Below are 5,576 nucleotides of genomic sequence, written 5' to 3' on the forward strand. Positions count from 1 at the left end.
CTTTTATGACGAAACTGAAAGTTATGTGTACGAAGTTTTATATTAAATTAAATTACTCTTGGAAGTCGCACTTCCTTTCTGATTTAAAGTCATTGTATTAGCACTAAATAAGTGAATCTTTCTTGCAGATTTTCACTATCATTACCATCGTACATTAAGAAACGGTTGTTAGTAATTTCTAGCAGTTGGAGTTCAAAATACATCCAGAAATATGCAGAGCTACATAACTCGCGATATTTCATTGCAAACTTTCGACCCCGACTTTCAAATTTTGTACTGTTTTACACCCTTGGCCCTCTTCGTATGAAAGCAAATTTATATTGGGCCCGAAAAGGTAATAATTAAGGTGTGAATGAGGGTTGAAGAAGGATCAAAGTAGGCATGAAGTGGTTTCGAAAGAGGTGTGAGGAAACCTCTAGAAAAACTCTTCCATGGAGGAGTGAAGAAAGCTTCAAAAAGAGATAACCTAAGGAAGTCTCGAAGAAGGTACGAAAAAGGGTCGAATGTTGCACAACGATAGGGTAGGTGGATACACAAGATTTTCAGTAAGTTGGAGGGCTCATTAGTAAAGCAGCTCAGAGGGACGAATGCCGTCTAGCTGTTGAGGCGGGCAAGTCCCTAACGTGGTCGGGGATGAGGAGGTAAAAAGTGGAAATGGTTCGAAGTGTTTAGAAGGTTATAAGGTCACTGGAGCAAATGAAAGCGGAAGCGGAGAGAAAGAAAGGAGAACGCACACTAGAAAAAAGAGAAATGAGCGAATTGAGGGTAGAAAAGGAAAACATGGAGTGCGATCTACATATGACGTTAAACAGTTAAAGGGAATGGGATATACATAAATGACGGTTTGGCATGTGAAGAAAGAAGTGTACAAAGAGGAATTAGAGAAGTTGTGGAAATCGAAAGAGGAAAGAGGAAGAAAGTAGGATAGGGAAATAGGAAAATAACGGTATAATATGAATAACCATATGTGGAGCAAAGGAAAAGGTTTAGTGAGAATAGAGAGGAAAAGAACGAGAAGTTATAAGGAGGAAAAGAGGGGGCGTGGGGGTACAGATACAAACAACGGAAGAAGAGAGATAAACGAAATGAGGACAACATGAAAATGATATTCTGGAATATAGCGGGTGTAGCTGGTACAGACGCGCACCTCTGAGAGTTTGTAAGAGGATGTGATGTCGCGTGGTGATAGTAAAATATATCATGGATAGAAGAAAAGAATTGGGAGAAAATATAGAAGATATTCCAGATGAATCCATTTTGAAGAACTGTTTCCGCAGAGGGACAATGTAAAAGGGAAGATTAATAGGAGGGATGTATCTTGGATATAGGAGGATGAAACGAAAGTGGAGGACGGAATACAGGCCAAACAAGTGGCAGTGAAGGGAAAGAAAATTAGAATGATAGAGAGGATGAGGGAGATTTTAATGCTAGAACGGGAAATAAAGGAAATTGAGTTGAGTTGGAAAAAGGAACACACCACAGAAAATCAAGAGATAAATAATGTAAAAAAAGGGAGAAGTGATACCAGAATTACCCGAAAAGAAGAGTTGGCGAATTTCAAACGGAAATATAAAGAGAGAGATAAGGACGGGCAATTCGCATACATGGGAGGAAGAGGGAAATCGGTACTTAACTTCATAATAGTAAATGAAAAAATAGATAAATTTATGGTAGGAACAAGGACAGAAGGGTATCATCAACCGATGGTATTATATCTAAAAGGGAAGCTAAGTGAATCAAGAAATAATAAGATGTAAAGACGAAGGGTGATACAGTTATGGACAAGAGACACGGTGGAGTTATGTAGAGGAAGACTAGAGGAACAAGGAGAAGAAATATGAGCGAGTACAGATGAAGGGTGGAATAGTATAAAGGAGTATATTAAAAGGCAATAACGTGGAAAAAATAACTGAAGGGGAGGAAGAAAAAAAAGAAACGAGTGGTGAAACAGAGAGGGTACACTGTACAGAGAGAGAAATAGATATAAAATTAATGACTAAGAAAAAAACAAGAGGGGAAATAAAGGAACAAATAGTGAGAGACCAGAAAAAAAGTAAATAAAAAAATGTAAAGAAAAAAAGAGAAGCAACTAAAAAGACCGAAGAAGACGAGGTAGGAAATGAGACTTTGGTTTGCGCCACAGATAGGGTCAAGGAAAGTATGACGAATTTAATAAACAAAGATTGGAAAGAGAAATGGAAGAAAAGAGGATGTTGGGAGAAACAAAAATGGGCTTCAGAAAAGGGGGATCGACTGTGTAAGTATAAGTTGTAACCTGCAGGGGGGTCTCGTTTCTCTAGGTTGAAATAATGCCAACGATAAGAGGGAGCCACTCTGTAGTTAAAAATTTACGTGATGTAAACGTAATTTTGGTTTAGCATTAGAAGTTTCAGACGGGACATCTACAATGTTTTAGTTTATTTGTTTAGACCTGAGGGAAACTCTGTCAAATGTACACAGAATTTAAGGATTTAATGGTCATTGTAGTAAATGATTTCAATTCCGTTGCAGTTTTTTTCTATTATAGTGCTAAGGATATCTTTACTATGGCAATATTAAATGTATAATGTGATCATGACAATTCCGGACTTCTTCATGCACTGTTATCAAAATAGGAATAAACGAATAGACGGCATCTCCCAAAGAAAGGCGAGTTTCACTTTTAATGTAATGTCATATGGGTTTGAAGTAAATAACGAAAAAAATAGCAAATAAAACAAACAATGGGGGCGTTTCCATTATTGGGACAATTCTCTTTTTTCCCATTTGTCGATCGTAAAGTAGTCAACTGGCCCGGTTTCAGCCGGAAGATACTGTTTGCGTAAATTTATTGTTACTGTCATCGCATAAGACTAAAATTAACCATAAAATATCGCGTAAGGTCCCTTCAACTAATTTATATCCGTCCGTTATTTTGATGGCCATAGTGGTGATAATATATCTATTTTATTGTTGGCGAACAACGTTAACTTTTTCCCCCATCAATCATTCGATCTAGTTTTACCGACCTCATTTCGAACGGCGCGCACGTGTTTTTTACTCTCTTTTGAAATAAAATCAGAAGTGAAATTCTTGTAAAGTGGAAATATCGATCGGTTGTGTTTTCTTTTTGGAAGTATACCGTTCCACTCTTAAATCTCTTTTCCAATATCGAAATTGATATTTAAGATTTCCCTAATGTTATTTTTGTCCTTCAGTGGTGTTGCTTCTGTAATATAGTACAGCTCGAATGGACTGCAGTTACTGAACGGTAAATTCGGTTTCGGTTGTTAGGCTACCCACCAAACTTTGTTTTATCGGAGTTACTCCTGAAATGCACAAGCAATTTGCATGCGCTCGTATAGTGATAATAATTGAAAGGGAAATGGGGTTAATGACTGTTTATAATTAACTGGAGTTGTTCTGTTGTACGAAATACAATATGAGGTTGGAAGTTATTAAGCACGCTATCGAGGCGTCATTTGATATTAAGCGGTCAATTCTTAACCCTCGCGATGAAATGAAATGGTATTAAATAGAAAATTCCCTTTCCCTAACCATCTAGATGTTGAATAGCCACATGGCATTCGATGTCTTAGGTATAAAAATTGTGCAGGAAATAGTAATGGCCAACATCACACAAATTTTTAACTCAGTTATGGTTTTACGACACTATCCGTCGGCATGGTCAGTGTCCCATCTCGTTGCTGCATGTCCTAGACAAGATATTTGAAATCCATGCTTAATTTTTTTCTTAGGAACCCATTTTGTGGACGGATTAGCTTAGGATTGCACGATGCGCTCTGAAAAAACGAACGGCGCAGATTTGGCAGCACCTAGAATGTCCCTCTGTCACTATTTGCAGCACAACAGGACGTAGACATGTATTGTTTGTTCTACTTTCAAATGACAAAATCTCTTCTGAAGAGCGCCTAATTTTATGCAACCAACTTCTTCAAACAAATAAAGGTCTGGCTGTCAGATTAATTAATTTGAATATTGTTACATTGGCTTTTCTATTTTTATTTTCGTTCGTGTGCGATGTATTCAACTGAAGAAAAAGTTGACAGTGTTCATTGGTATAGTGCCGGTAGCAGTTCAAGGAGCATAATAGATTTATTTTCTGTGAAGTCAAAACAATTGGCAAATTAATTAATAATGACAGGCAGATCTTAATTTGATTATGGAAGTTATTTTTGTTGCATAAAATTAGGCGCCTTTCAGAAGAGATTTTGTCATTTAAAAGTAGGCATAGGGAAATACGAAAATACCTATACTATGGCTACTTCTTAATAAATTGCACTGTATATACCTATACTCTGTGCTATCACAAGCTTTTTGTCATTTAACATTTCGTTACAAATCTTTTTTTTAGTTTAAAGGTTCGTTTTGTTAATGCTAGTTGTTTTTTATAAAGGATAAAATCGTAAGGATCGTTAGTACGTTGCCATTTTTTAAAAGCAACAGTTTACTGAATCTATTAATACTCTTACTGATGTAAAATATGCCTGGAAAAAAGTCAAAATTTTGAAAGACAAGTGGGTTTGTACTGAAAATGCTAATAGGGAAAAAAATTTACAAAAGGACAAAGAAATTGAAGTCATGCTTGATAAACTTGCCCCACCCTGGGTCGCGACCAATCCTGTGGAGGTACCGTGTACAATCACTGAACATGAAACCTTTTTCAATAAAAGTTTCACCATTGAAGAATTTCAAACGGCCCTTTCCTCAAGAGGGGATAAATCGGCTCCAGGTCTTGACGGTGTTAATTACGAAGTCCTCCATAACATACCCAAACCATACCATCATACTTTACTGAACATCTTCAATGACATGTATATCACCGACTCGTACCCATCAGCATGGAAACAAATATATATTCACTTTGCTAGTAAACCGTACGGAGAGGGCGTAAGACCACTTGCTTTGACTTCTTGCTGCTCCAAGCTGTTTGAGCTAATGTTGTCGTACAGGCTTCGCTGGTGGTTGGAGCACAATAATCTTCTCCCCGCCACTCAGTCAGGATTCAGAAAGGGGCGATCTTGTGCTGACAATTTGGCCATATTGACTCTTGAGGCGGACGATGCGATTCGATCACATGAACAGCTACTAGTTGCTTTCTTAGATGTTTCGGGCGCGTTTAACGATGTCCTTCCTGACATTTTAGTAGGGAAACTGGCGAACATGGGTTGCCCAAGCAAACCCCTCAAATTTATAAAGTTCATGACCTATGAAAGATTTATTTACACCTGCTCCTCTGTTGACGGCCCCAAAACTACTCACAAAGGTGTCCCACAGGGAGGAGTTCTGAGTACTTTACTATACAATTCGTATGTCGCGAAAATTGAACATAACATTCCCTCCAATACTAATATACTACAATTTGCTGATGACATAGCGGTATATATTCGTACTAAAAATGTTAATAAAGATGTGCGAATCCTCGATCAATCGGTGAACACTATCAATGAAAACTTGAATCTGATTGGTCTTTCTCTCTCTCCTAAAAAAACAGTTTTTCTACGATTAAGAGGACGGACTCGTGACACAATCAAATTCCGAATAAAATTAAATGGGCAAGAGATAACTGAGTCGGA

This window comes from Photinus pyralis, unplaced genomic scaffold (assembly GCF_008802855.1).
Source record: "Photinus pyralis isolate 1611_PpyrPB1 unplaced genomic scaffold, Ppyr1.3 Ppyr1.4_LG5, whole genome shotgun sequence".
Lineage (NCBI taxonomy): Eukaryota > Metazoa > Arthropoda > Insecta > Coleoptera > Lampyridae > Photinus > Photinus pyralis.